General features: G+C 43.7%; 1 protein-coding gene and 1 pseudogene across 1 annotated transcript in view; both read right to left on the minus strand.

Annotated features, from left to right (window-relative positions):
* Positions 1-15,260, minus strand: part of LOC124555549 (glutamate [NMDA] receptor subunit 1) — a 517,145-nt gene that overhangs the window by 190,443 nt on the left and 311,442 nt on the right. The window lies entirely within an intron of this gene.
* On the minus strand, positions 6,445-6,562 carry LOC124557275 (annotated as a pseudogene).

Below are 15,260 nucleotides of genomic sequence, written 5' to 3' on the forward strand. Positions count from 1 at the left end.
TGGAGCAGTGAACCGTCATAATACGTATTACTGCACAACAGAGAATCCTAGGCTGGTGCATCATGTCGATCATCAAAGGAGGTGGTCCATTAACATACGGTGTGAAATCATTGAACATGAAATTATCACGTCACACCATTTCCCACGTCCTCTAACATGTAAGACGTATCGACCTTTAACGTCAATAATTTTGGTGCCGTCATTGAAACTGTCAGTCTAGACACGAAAGGCCGTAGTTGGATGCCGCATGACGAGCACCCAATCCATTTAGGGCATGGTGTTGCGCGGGAAGTACAACCGGTTTTCTGAAAGACGGTAAGGACGTTATAGACCTCAGGAATGGACCGCACGGTCCCTCGGTTTACCACCAGCAGATTTCTTTTTGTGGGGATATCTAAAGAAATGTCTTTATATCACCTGTAACGCCGCCACTATTTTTTGGGCGTTACCACAGAAACTAGCAGGTCAGCCTCAGCAGTGAAAGGCAGTCGGAAGACGCTTCCGTGCCAGCATGTAGACTTGCCGTTGGTGGGGAGGCTTGCGTGCCTCAACGATACAAATAGCCGTACCGTAGGTGCAACCACAACGGAGGGGTATCTGTTGAGAGGCCAGACAAACGTGTGGTTCCTGAAGAGGGGCAGAAGCCTTTTCAGTAGTTGCAAGGGCAACAGTCTGGATGACTGACTGACCTGACCTTGTACCAATAACCAAAACGGCCTTGCTGTGCTGGTATTGCGAACGGCTGAAAGTAAGGGGAAACTACAGCCGTAATTTTTCCCGAGGGCATGCAGCTTTACTGTATGATTAAATGATGATGGCGTCCTCTTGGGTAAAATATTCCGGAGGTAAAATAGTCCCCCATTCGGATCTCCGGGCGGGGACTACTCAGGACGACGTCGTTATCAGGAGAAAGGAAACTGGCGTTCTACGGATCGGAGCGTCGAATGTCAGATCCCTTAACCGGGCAGGTAGGTTAGAAAATTTAAAAAGGGAAATGGATAGGTTAAAGTTAAATATAGTGGGAATTAGTGAAGTTCGGTGGCAGGAGGAACAAGAATTTTGGTCAGGTGAATACAGGGTTATAAATACAAAATCAAATAGGGGTAATGCAGGAGTAGGTTTAATAATGAATAAAAATATAGGAGTACGAGGAAAGCTACTACAAACAGCACAGTGAACGCATTATTGTGGCCAAGATAGACGCGAAGCCCACGCCTATTACAGTAGTACAAGTTTATATGCCAACTAGCTCTGCAGATGATGAAGAAATTGATGAAATGTATGATGAGATAAAAGAAATTATTCAGATAGTGAAGGGAGACGAAAATTTATTAGTCATGGGTGACTGGAATTCGACAGTAGGAAAAGGAAGAGAAGGAAACGTAGTAGGTGAATATGGATTGTGGCTAAGAAATGCAAGAGGAAGCCGCCTGGTAGAATTTTGCACAGAGCATAACTTAATCATAGCTAACACTTGGTTCAAGAATCATGAAATAAGGTTGTATACATGGAAGAACCCTGGAGATACTAGAAGGTTTCAGATAGATTATATTATGGTAAGACAGAGATTTAGGAACCAGATTTTAAATTGTACGACATTTCCAGGGGCAGATGTGGACTCTGACCACAATCTATTGGTTATGAACTGTAGATTAATACTGAAGAAACTGCAAAAAGGTGGGAATTTAAGGAGATGGGACCTTGATAAACTGAAAGAACCAGAGGTTGTACAGAGTTTCAGGGAGAGCATAAGGGAACAATTGACGGGAATGGGGGAAAGAAGCACAGTAGAAGAAGAATGGGTAGCTCTGAGGGATGAAGTAGTGAAGGCAGCAGAGGATCAAGTAGGTAAAACGACAAGGCTAGTAGAAATCCTTGGGCAACAGAAGAGATACTGAATTTAATTAATGAAAGGAGAAAATACAAAAATGCAGTAAGTGAAGCAGGCAAAAAGGAATACAAACGTCTCAAAAATGAGATAGACAGGAAGCGCAAAATGGATAAGCAGGGATGGCTAGAGGACAAATGTAACGATGTAGAGGCTTATCTCACGAGGGGTGAGATAGATACTGCCTACAGGAAAATTAAAGAGACCTTTGGGGAAAAGAGAACCACTTGCATGAATATCAAGAGCTCAGACGGAAACCCAGTTCTAAGCAAAGAAGGGAAAGCAAAAAGGTGGAAGGAGTATATAGAGGGTCTATACAGGGGTGATGTTCTTTAGGACAATATTATGGAAATGGAAGAGGAGGTAGATGAAGATGAAATGGGAGATATGATACTGCGTGAAGAGTTTGACAGAGCACTGAAAGACCTAAGTCGAAACAAGGCCCCAGGAGTAGACAACATTCCATTAGAACTACTGACAGCCTTGGGAGAGCCAGTCCTGACAAAACTCACCATCTGGTGAGCAAAATGTACGAGACAGGCGAAATTCCCTCAGAGTTCAAGAAGAGTATAATAATTCCAACCCCAAAGACAGCAGGTGTTGACAGATGTGAAAATTACCGAACTATCAGTTTAATAAGTCACACCTGCAAAATACTAACGCGAATTCTTTACAGACGTATGGAAAAACTGGTAGAAGCAGACCTCGGGGAAGATCAGTTTGGATTCCGTAGAAATGTTGGAACACGTGAGGCAATACTGATCCTACGACTTACCTTAGAAGAAAGATTAAGAAAAAGCAAACCTACGTTTCTAGCATTTGTAGACTTAGAGACAGCTTTCGACAATGTTGACTGGAATACTCTCTTTCAAATTCTGAAGATGGCAGGAGTAAAATTCAGGGAGCGAAAGGCTATTTACAATTTGTATGGAAAGCAGATGGCAGTTACAAGAGTTGAGGGACATGAAAGGGAAGTAGTGGTTGGGAAGTTAGTGAGGCAGGGTTGTAGCCTCTCCCCGATGCTATTCAATCTGTATAGTGAGCAAGCAGTAAAGGAAACAAAAGAAAAGTTCGGAGTAGGTATTAAAATCCATGGAGAAGTAATAAAAACTTTGAGGTTCGCCGATGACATTGTAATTCTGTCAGAGACAGCAAAGGACTTGGAAGAGCATTTGAACGGAATTGACATTGTCTTGAAAGATGAACATCAACAAAAGCAAAACAAGGATAATGGAATGTAGTCGAATTAAGCCGGAATTAGATTAGGAAATGAGACACTTAAAGTAGTAAAGGAGTTTTGCTATTTGGGGAGCAAAATAACTGATGATGGTCGAAGTAGAGAGGATATAAAATGTAGATTGGCAATGGCAAGGAAAGCGTTTCTGAAGAAGAGAAATTTGTTAACATCGAGTATAGATTTAAGTGTCAGGAAGTCGTTTCTGAAAGTATTTGTATGAAGTGTAGCCATGTATGGAAGTGAAACGTGTACGATAAACAGTTTAGATAAGAAGAGAATAGAAGCTTTCGAAATGTGGTGCTACAGAAGAATGCTGAAGATTAGATGGGTAGATCACACAACTAGTGAGGAGGTATTGGATAGGATTGGGGGAAGAGAAGTCTGTGGCACAACTTGACTAGAAGAAGGGATCGGTTGGTAGGACATGTTCTGAGGCATCAAGGGCTCACCAATTTAGTACTGGAGGGCAGCGTGGAGGGTAGAAATCGTAGAGGGAGACCAAGAGATGAATACACTAAGCAGATTCAGAAGGATGTAGGCTGCAGTAGGTACTGGGAGATGAAGAAGCTTGCACAGGATAGAGTAGCATGGAGCCCTGCATCAAATCAGTCTCAGGACTGAAGACCACAACAACAACAACAACAACAACTGCTTTAGAGGAGTATTCCTTGATTCAGTGTTTAAAGCAGCCGCTCGGGCAGAGTGGTTAAGTTACGTATGAAGTGTTATGACAGGGTTACAGTTAAATGTCTTCCTAATAATTGGCTTTTGTTTTGCTGTTTTGTTGTGTTTAGTGAACAGTGTTTTCACGACGCCAGAATCTGCTAATTGGAGGAAAGGTGTGCATAGTTTGCGCCATTTGGAACGAACACTGACGTTGAGCATGGAATATGGCTCGGTATGTGGTGCAAGCTGTTCGAGATCCTGAAAAAAGTAGGGAGAGACGGGTCATATACAATACGTACAACAACCAAGAGGGAATAATAAGAGTGGACGATCAAGAACGAAGTGCTCGTATTAAGAAGGGTGTAAGACAAGGCTGTAGCCTTTCGCCCCTACTCTTCAATCTGTACATCGAGGAAGCAATGATGGAAATAAAAGAAAGGTTCAGGAGTTGAATTAAAATATAAGGTGAAAAGATATCAATGATACGATTCGCTGATGACATTGCTATCCTGAGTGAAAGTGAAGAAGAATTAAATGATCTGCTGAACGGAATGAACAGTCTAATGAGTACACAGTATGGTTTGAGAGTAAATCGGAGAAAGACGAAGGTAATGAGAAGTAGTAGAAATGAGAACAGCGAGAAACTTAACATCAGGATTGATGGTCACGAAGTCAATGAAGTTAAGGAATTCTGCTACCTAGGCAGTAAAATAACCAATGACGGACGGAGCAAGGAGGACATCAAAAGCAGACTCGCTATGGCAAAAAAGGCATTTCTGGCCAAGAGAAGTCTACTAATATCAAATACCGGCCTTAATTTGAGGAAGAAATTTCTGAGGATGTACGTCTGGAGTACAGCATTGTATGGTATTGACACATGGACTGTGGGAAAACCGGAACAGAAGAGAATCGAAGCATTTGAGATGTGGTGCTATAGACGAATGTTGAAAATTAGGTGGACTGATAAGGTAAGGAATGAGGAGGTTCTACGCAGAATCGGAGAGGAAAGGAATATGTGGAAAACACTGATAAGGAGAAGGTACAGGATGATAGGACATCTGCTAAGACATGAGGGAATGACTTCCATGGTACTAGAGGGAGCTGTAGAGGGCAAAAACTGTAGAGGAAGACAGAGATTGGAATACGTCAAGCAAATAATTGAGGACGTAGGTTGCAAGTGGTACTCTGAGATGAAGAGGTTAGCACAGGAAAGGAATTCGTGGCGGGCCGCATCAAACCAGTCAGTAGACTCATGACCAAAAAAAAATGTAAGCATGTGAAGCAGTGGAAAGTATTGAGGTAGCAGAACGTTTAAGTGTATTTGTCAGTTGTGTTTGTGCAGCTGACAAAGGGTATTCATGTCATGGACAGCACCGCCGGGACCAAGGTTTTCAATATAATAACGGGCTACCAGAGAGGAGGTGTTGGTAATTGTAACACGAGAAGCAGAGACGATTCCAGCGGACAAAATAAAATTGTCTAAGAGATTTGGAGCAGATTCTACGAAGAAGGAAGAGCGGAGCTGAGATTTTTGCAATAGAGTAACTGCAGAATATGCAGAGGAGAGGTAGAAAGGATTTGACGACTGGTAGATTGAAAACGGGCATGACAGATGAGAAATGAATTGAGGAGATTAGAGGATGTACTTATAGAATTGCGATCCAAAGTGGAGAAGGATATATTTAAAGAAGTGTGAGGGGAGTATAACAGGTCCCACAGCTGCAGGAACAGATGCAGCAAGCAACAGACGTGCTGCCACTCACGTTGCAGCGACGGAAGCGAGCTTGTTTGGATGCTGTGGGATGATCATTGCAAACAGTATTCAGAAGATAGATAAGAGCAATGTTAGGGAGATAAACATAACCGTGTAAGGGCTGAAGAAAATGGCCAGGGTAGCAAATCAGTAGTGGAGTGGCATACCACACAAATGACAAGCTTGGAGCAGGAGGTGATGAATAACATACGTGCACTACAAAAAATTACGATGGAGATGATGGAGTGTGAAAAGTCATCAGTCGACGTCATCAGCCTGGTTCTAAGAATTTTACAGACTCGAATAGAAATGTTAGATACGAGGGCTACAATTGAAAGACTATTATAGTCGTTGGCCGACAGCCTCTGAGACATACGAATGGGTATAGCAGATCTGCAGGAAGCCATTCACCCTGTCATGTACGTACAGCTTAGTTCAGCATTGTTACTACCAGAACAATACTAGGGTGTGTTGCAGAAAGTGTAGAAGGAGTTGCCACCTGAGTTGGAACTTATTGCAGAGCTCCTCAGGTAAAATTTACCCCTGTGCCATCACATAGCAACGGTGGAAGTTAGGACAGATCAAGCACAGCCATACGTGTAATGCTTACCCATTACAGTGAGAGATGGGAAAATTTGTGTGGATCAGGACGGGAGGCATCTTGCTAATATCGTTGGACAGGTATAAGCATACGGTAATGCACTCCGTCTTCAGGCCACGAGTGGCCTACCGGGACCATCCGACCGCCGTGTCATCCTCAGTGGAGGATGCGGATAGGAGGGGCGAGGGGTCAGCCCACCGCTCTCCCGGTCGATATGATGGTATTCTTGACCGAAGCCGCTACTATTCTGTCGAGTAGCTCCTCAATTGGCATCACTTGGCTGAGTGCACCCCGAAAAATGGCAACAGCGCATGGCGGCCTGGATGGTCACCCATTCAAGTGCCGACCACGCCCGACAGCGCTTAACTTCGGTGATCTCACGGGAACCGGCGTATCCACTGCGGAAAGGCCGTTGCCCATACGGTAATGACATTGAAGAAACTTCAGCACTGTCAGAAGGATGGTGTTACAGTCTGCTGGACTCCAGTAATCCTGACTAGCACAGGCACATGTGAGGTTCAGTTGTACCTAGACAAAAGAGATGGACAGATTCGTCCGCGTGACATTTGGGAGCCACAAGTGGGGCGACAACCGATTTACAACACAGTAGCGATATGCTGCGAGTGGGGTAGGCTTACAGTAGATTTACACGCTAATGGATTGTTTGGGTTGTTAATTATCGGAACAACGTGCTACATAAAGCGACCGACTTCCCATCTCTGACCTGATAGTACAAGGACTACCAGCTTGAACGTAAGTCACAGCTATACTGGCCAGAAAAATCGTTGCAAGTGTTCCCAGCACAGATTTGACCTATCTCAATAATACGTTGAAACCTGAACCAATCCTCTCCCTGAACAAGCTAACCGAGACCTAAGAAGGGTATATCTCGGCAGAACAGGCGCTACCGCATCTGCAGAAGTATCGGGAAGTATTGTGACCTTGAGTGTCACAACTTCTGGCATCCTAACAGATGTGACACTGTTTCGTGCAGCCTTCATTTAGCTGCGATGGAGAGACGACCGACCAAGTGAACCCCTGGAAGTACAGCTCCCAATAGACTGCATCATTAATCGTGTATGTGTGACAGAAAATGTAAATGGACAGAATTAATATTGTTGTGTGCATGGAACTCGTACAATGAGTCGTATTGAGAAATGTACACTGCGGTGACGAAAGTGAAGGAATACCTCCTTATATCGTGTCGGACATCCTCTTGACCAGCGTAGTGCAGCAACTGGACATGACATGGACTCAACAAGTCGATGGGAGTCTCCTGCAGAAATATTAAGCTGCCTCTAAAGCTACCCATAAGTGCGAAAGTGTTGCCAATACAGGATTTTGTGCCCGAACTGACCCGTCAATTGTGTCCCATAAAAGTTTAGTGGGACTCACGTTGGGCGACGTGGGTGGCCAAATCATTCACCCGAATTATCCAAAACGTTCGTCAAACCAATCGTGAATAACTGTGGCCCAGTGGCATGACGCATTGTCATCCATTAGAATTCCATCGTTTTTTGGAAACATGATGTCTGGACCACCACCTCTGAAGGTCTCGCTGTATGCCTGTAAATTGTCTCAAAGTAGCTAAAAATAACCATTTCCAATCAATGATCTGTTCATTTGCACCAGAGAATCCAGTCCATTCCATGTAAACGCAAACCACCCCATTATCGAGCCACCCGCAGCTCGCACAGTGCCTTATTGACAACTGGGGTCCATGGCCTCGTGGGGTCTACGTCATACTCGTAACCTGCCATCAGTTCTTACCAACTGGAATCGGGACTCTCATGACCAGGACACGGTTTCGCAGTCGTCTAGGGTCCAACCGATATAGTCACAAGCCCAGGAGGGGAACTGCGCGCGATGTCGTGCTGTAAGCAAAGGCATTCGCGTCGGTCGTCTGCTGCCATAGCCCATTAACGCCAAATTTCGTCGCATCGTCCTAACATATGCCTTCTTCGTACGTCCCACTTGGATTTCTATTATTATTTCACTCAGTGTTGCTTGTCTGTTGGCAATGACAACTCTGTCCGTACCATTAGCTGCGAGGTCAGCATGTTTGGCTGTCACACAGTGGGCCTGGGATCGACTCCCGGCCGGCTTGGAGGTTTTATCCCCTCGGGGTGTGTTTGTTGTGTTTTCCTCTTCATCCTTTCATCATCATTGAAACGAAAGTCGTGCAGTGTGTCGTCAAATGAAAAGACTTGCAACTCGGCGGTGGAACTTTCCCCGGTGAGGACTCCTGGTCATCAAAGACACACGATGATTTCATTTCTTATTTCACTGACAACTCTGTGCGAACGCCGCTGCTCTCGGTCGTTAAGTGAAGGCCGTCGGCCACTGCGTTGTCCATGATCAGAGGTAATGCCTGAAATCTGGTATTCTCGGCACACTCTTGACACTGTAATTCCCTAATGATTTACGAAATGAAATGTCCCAATGCTTCTAGCTCCAACTACCATTCCGCGTTAAAATTCCGTTAATTTCCGTCGTGCGGCAATAATGACGTCGGAAACCTTTTCACATGAATCACCTGAGTACAAATGACAATTCCGCCTATGCACTGTCGTTCTATACCTTGTGTACGCAATACTACCGTCTTCTGGACATGTACATATCGCAGTCCTATGGCTTTTGTCATCTCAGTGTATACACTAGTATTTAGGATGACGCTGAACACTTCTGCATTGAGTATAGGGCCCCACGTCAAGCCACACGAGATCAGAGGCCATGGTGCCATGACAGAGTAAGGAGGGAGTAGTGTGTAGTTATTAGTTGTGTTATAAAAATTTAGTAGAAAATGGGAAGTACTAGTTATTAAGGTAAGCCTGGGATAATTGTAGAGTGTGTATGACTGTGGAGCCTAAGAGCTAAATCAGTAGAGTACATTCACAGCATCTGAACCTCATGGTTTAATCCACCTGGTGCTTAGGCGAAATATTGTAAAATATCGTACATTGAGTCAACGTATGCCGAGTTCCGTTGCAGACCGGTCTAAAAAGAGACCTGGGGACCAAGGTCTTACGAAGCGGGGATGGCATCGCTAAGCAAATTAGCAGTTCTGCCGCAGCAGTGGAAGGCAGTCGGAGGATGCTCATGTGCTGGAATGTCGAATGCATCATCGGGGTCATTTTAGACAGCACGAGGCTGACTAGGGCACGAATCTCAATATTGCAACCGCGGAGTTAGAATGGAACTCTTACAGCGCGAGGCAAGCCCTTACCACACGCCCAGGACAAGGATTTGTTATACTGGGAACAGCTGGAAGCAGCGCGTTGGCACAACACGTAGGCCGGGGCGTTAGCAGTCCAGCATCACCAAGAGAGACTGGAGGGCCACGCAAGACGACTAGGGGAACGGCCCGCAGCCACTAGAAGTTCGGGCCTCTACTGCCGCACCGTCTGCTAGTGGCAAGTCGTCATCCTCGAACGAAGGTACTAATCTGCCTCCACCATCTGGGCCAGTTCAAGTAGCTGCCTGGCCCCTTCCCTGGAGGGAAGCAGCTCGGGAGCTGGACGGTACCGCTACTAAACCTTCCGTGCAGGTGCAGGCGTCACTCGCTGGGGCGAGTTTCATCGGAGACTGGCATCCGCTGCACGAAACTCGGCAGTCTTCAACAACACTGGCTCCGACTGCGGGCATCCGTGCCCAATAACGAGGCCACACGCCGCAGCGTAAAGCCACTGGAGTCAGCACTGCAGGGCGCTTACGTCACAGCGCGGTAAACGTCAGCTCTCCGCCACCTTCCGATGTGCTCGAGAATGTGGGTCACCGCCTCCACCGTTACGCTACCAGGGCACACAAATGAGTGCTAATGAAATGTTTTAACGTTTTGATGTTATCTGCCTGAGCTATCTAAGGCCCATTTCAACCAACTCTACTCACTGCCACGACCCAGCCCCACATAGAAGTGGTCCTACACCCTAGACCACTTTACACCCCCGAACGCACAATCGCAGAGGACTTCAAACAGCACACCGAGGAAGCTTGTCGTTCCGTAGCACCGACAGCTACACATCTCGTCTGCAACTTGTTTAGAAGCCACATTGAGCTGTGTATTCACGAAAATGGGCAAACCTTTGAATCTCTCACTTATTCAACCTTTTGTCATCAGAACATGCATCTGAACATAGATAATAAGATACAGCATTTTGCTGCCATCCGTAAAACTTTGAACGTTTCTAGTTCTCTAGCTAAAATTGGTGCAAACTTGATTTGAACTGGTTCACATACACTTGGTTCAAATGCATCAGCTACACGATGAAACAAATAGTGTACTATTTAAAAAACCATAGCTCGTTACTGTAACTCTAAAGAAAATAAAATATGCTATATAAACAATAGAAAGAGTAACGTTTCTTACGTTTACCGAACTAAATACACACACGAAAAAAAGTTTTGCATCACCCCGGTTCCGAGAGTTCCGGAACCTGTACAGAAAATTGGAATAGAGATCAACATAAACAACATTTCCGTCCTTTTTATTGCTCAGGAAAACCAAACATTGCATGTTGTACCACCATACAGCGAGACCTTCAGAGGTGGTGGTCCAGACTGCTGTACACACCGGTACCTCTGATACCCAGTACCACGTCCTCTTACATTGATGCATGTCTGTATTCGTCGTGGCATACAATCCATAAGTTCATCAAGGTACTGTTGGTCCAGATTGTCCCACTCCTCAACGGCGATTCGGCGTAGATCCCTCAGAAGGGCTGGTGGGTCACGCCGTCCATAAACAGCCCTTTTCAGTCTATCCCAGGCATGTTCGATAAGGTTCATATCTGGAGAGCACGCTGGCCGCTCTAGTCGGGCGATGTCGTTATCCTGAAGGAAGTAATTCACAAGATGTGCACGGTGGGGGCTCGAATTATCGTCCATGTAGACAAATGCCTCGCCAATATGCTGCCGGGATGGTTGCACTATCGGTCGGCCGATGGCATTCACGAATCGTACAACCGTTACGGCGCCTTCCATGACCACCAGCGCCGTACGTCGGTCCCACATAACGCCACCTCAAAACAGCAGGGAACCTCCACCTTGCTACACTCACTGGACAGTGTGTCTAAGGTGTTCAGCCTGACTGGGTTGCCTCCAAACACGTCTCCGACGATTGTCTGGCTGAAGGCATATGCGACACTCATCGGTGAAGAGAACGTGATGCCCATCCTGAGCGGTCCATTCGGCATGTTGTTGGGCCCCTTCTGTACCGCGCTGCATGGTATCATGGTTGCAAAGATGGACCTCGCCTTGGTCGTCGGGAGTGAAGTTGCGAATCATGTAGCCTATTGCCCACAGTTTGAGTGGTAACACGACATCCTGTGCCTGCACGAAAAGCATTATTCAAATGGTTCAAATGGCTCTGAGCACTATGCGACTTAACTTCTGAGGTCATCAGTCGCCTAGAACTTAGAACTAATTAAACCTAACTAACCTAAGGACATCACACACGTCCATGCCCGAGGCAGTATTCGAACCTGTGACCGTAGCGGTCGCTCGGTTCCAGACTGTAGCGCCTAGAACCGCACGGGCACTCCGGCCGGCAGCATTATTCAACATTGTGGCGTTGCTGTCAGGGTTCCTCCGAGCTATAATCCGTAGGTAGCGGTCATCCACTGCAGTAGTAGCCCTTGGGTGGTCTGAGCGATGCATGTCATCGACAGTCTCTCTGTATCTCCTCAATGTCCAAACAACATCGCTTTGGTTCACTCCGAGATGTCTGGACACTTCCCTTGTTGAGAATCCTTCTTGGCACGAAGTAACAATGCGGACGCGATCGAACCGCGGTATTGATTAGATTAGATTAGATTTACTTTCATTCCAATTGATCCGTAGTGAGGAGGTCCTCCAGGATGTAGAACATGTCAGAAAAACAACAATACATGACAAGTATTTATAACTCAAACAAATAAGCTAATGTACCATTTAACAGGTCCCAGGTGGCATGGTCGTCATTTTTTAATGAACGTTAAATGAAAGAATCACTTTACAAATAGTAATGCACTGAATTTAAAATAAAAAAGGTTTTTATTTATTTATAAGGCAATAAATGTGTAATATAACTACTAAATACTTATTTACAATGAACACATTACTGCAATGAAATTGTGCAGAAGTTATATTGTACTTTTATATATATATATATATAGATATATCAGTTGGTTTTACTGAGAAATTCATCAATGGAGTAGAAGGAGTTGGCCACCAATAAATCCTTTAGGCTTCTCTTAAACTGAATTTCATTGATTGTTAAGCTTTTTATGGCTGCTGGCAAGTTATTGAAAATGTGTGTTCCTGAATAATGTACACGTTTTTGTACAAGAGTAAGTGACTTTAAATCCTTGTTAAGATTATTCTTATTTCTAATATTGATTCCATGAATAGAGCTGTTGGTTTGAAAAAGTGATATATTTTTAATGACAAATTTCGTTAAGGAATTAATATATTGAGAAGCAGTAGTTAGTATCCCTAGTTCCCTAAACAGGCTTCTGCAAGATGTTCTTGAGTTCACACCACATATAACTCTTACTGCACGTATTTGTGCCCGGAAAACTTTAGCTTGTCTTGATGAATTGCTCCAAAAATAATCCCATATGACATTATGGATTGAAAGTAAGTATAGTATGCCACCTTTTTGATTTTTATATCCCCTATGTCTGACGCAATTCGCATTGCGAATAGAGATTTGTTAAGACGCTTCAGCAGTTCTGTGGTGTGCTCCTCCCAGTTGAATTTATTATCAAGCTGTAATCCCAAGAATTGAACACTGTCCACTTCTTCTATCTGCTTGTCATCGTTGTTAGGCATATACTCGTTGGACACCCCTTACAAGTTCTGAACAGCATGTAGTGTGTCTTTCAAAGTTTTGAGACAAAGAATTGGCTAGGAACCAGTGATTAATGTCCACAAATATTTTATTAGCTACTTTATTAGCACTACACTTGATTTGTTATTTATTGCAATGTTTGTATCATCGGCAAACAAAACGAACTTGGCTTCTGGTAATGTTACTGATGAAAGGTCATTGATATACACAAGAAAAAGTAAGAGTCCTGAAGTGGAACGTTGTGGGACCCCATATGTAACTAATTCCCAGTTGGATGGCGCATGATAGCTTGATACATGTCTCTTTGCGAATAACACCCTTTGTTTCCTGCCAGATATATAAGATTTGAACCATTTTTGCGGCATTTCCTGTTACACTATAATATTCTAATTTACTTAAAAGGATATTGTGATTTACACAGTCAAATGCCTTTGACAGGTCACAAAATATATCAGTTGTCTGCAATTTTTTGTCTAATGAGTTAAGCACATTTTCACTGTAAGTGTAGATAGCCATCTCAATATCAGAACCCTTTAGAAATCCAAACTGTGACTCTGACAGTATGTTATTTGAGATAAGATGGTTATAATACCAGGCATATTGTAATTGGTCACCAATGCCGATTACTGCTGCACTTCATCATTAATGTTTCTCATAAAACATTGTACAATTTTTCGCGAAACAATTAATCACTAAATCCAAGTTGACTGTTAACAGTAAACTCAGTTGTCCACAGAAGTTTAAGTTCGGGGATCTGAACCATCTGAGAACAGGTGTTCCACACGGTAGGGGAAGTGTTCTCGACACCTAGAATCGTACTAGACTTCCACGAATCTTACGAGTGTTTTTTTTATTTACACTCAAGAAAGTAACCTCAAAAAATAACAAATTTTCTCCTCAAGGAAAATTTTTAAAAAATCGTCCTAAAATTGTGCGACACAGCTTGCATGAAAGTCATTTTGTCGTAAATGAACGACATCTATCTGTTGTAAGATTTTAATACCCTGCCGGTAGGTTCGACCTAGCGGTCATCTAGCAGAACTTAAAAGAAAACCTGTTAACAGCTAGATGTGGTTATTTTACAGCTAAATGATATAAAAAAAAGAATCGTCACAGACCAGATGGCGGTCTTCCATATGGAGAACTCAACAGTGAGGGAGCGCCTGAAGAAAGCGTAATTGCAGTAGGCTATTCAAATTGCCACAGTCATCCATCTCACACTACATCTACAGCAGTCCTTATCGCTTTATCGTCTATCATCAACATTTTCTCAATACACAGCAAATTAAGTATCAAAATGAATTGTGTTTTCAAGACCATGTATTGTCAGTGCACGATCTTCGACCATGTCAGCAGAAGAATGCGAAGCTGAAGCTTTTATTTACTGACATCTGAGACATAGATGGAAGCAAAAGGTATATTAAATTGATACCGATAACGGAATTTTGGTGTAGTATACAGGATGAAAATGTCACCTTTCGCAAAAGCCCACGTTGGTACTTGAGTGTGTGCGTGTGTGCGTGCTAAACACTGTTCTCAGCTTATGTCTCGAGAAAAAATAAATACCCGAAACAGATCTAATGCTAAACCTGTCATAATAATTCAACTTTCATCCATAATGCCTAACACTTTTTATCACATCTACGAAAATAAGGACTAATGCCACTCATTAAATTTTAAATCTAAAAGTCTCTTTTGAATATGTTATTTGAAGTTCTCTATGAACCATGGATCTTGGCGAGGGAGGGTCACTTGCGTGCCTCAAAGATACAGACAGATATACCGTAACAACGAAGGTATATCTGTGAAAAGACAGCAGCCTTTTCATTAGTTTCAGGGTCAACAGTCTGGATGATTGACTGACCTTGACTTGGGGGGAACTATGGCCGTTATCTCCCTTGAGGACATGTAGCTCTAATGTATGGCTGGATGATGATGACGTCCTCTTGGGTAAAATATTCCAGAGGTAAATTAATCCTCCATTCAGATCCCCGGGTGAGGACTAATTAAGTGGATGTCGTCATCAGGAAAAACTAAACTGGCGTAGTCTGTGGTTAGAGCGTGGCATGTTACGTCACTTGAAACTGTTTTTTCTCAGTCACACTTTTTATTGGATGAAAATGGGCTTATGCTTTTCCATGTTACATCGTTTGCGAAAGTTACAAAGAAGTATATACAAAGTATCATAAATAGGTAATGATTACATGAATGTTACAATGATAGTGCAAACTTTTAACAATACAAATAACCTTAATGCTAAAATACTGTTGACAATATTGACATATG

Source organism: Schistocerca americana, chromosome X (genome assembly GCF_021461395.2).
Source record: "Schistocerca americana isolate TAMUIC-IGC-003095 chromosome X, iqSchAmer2.1, whole genome shotgun sequence".
Lineage (NCBI taxonomy): Eukaryota > Metazoa > Arthropoda > Insecta > Orthoptera > Acrididae > Schistocerca > Schistocerca americana.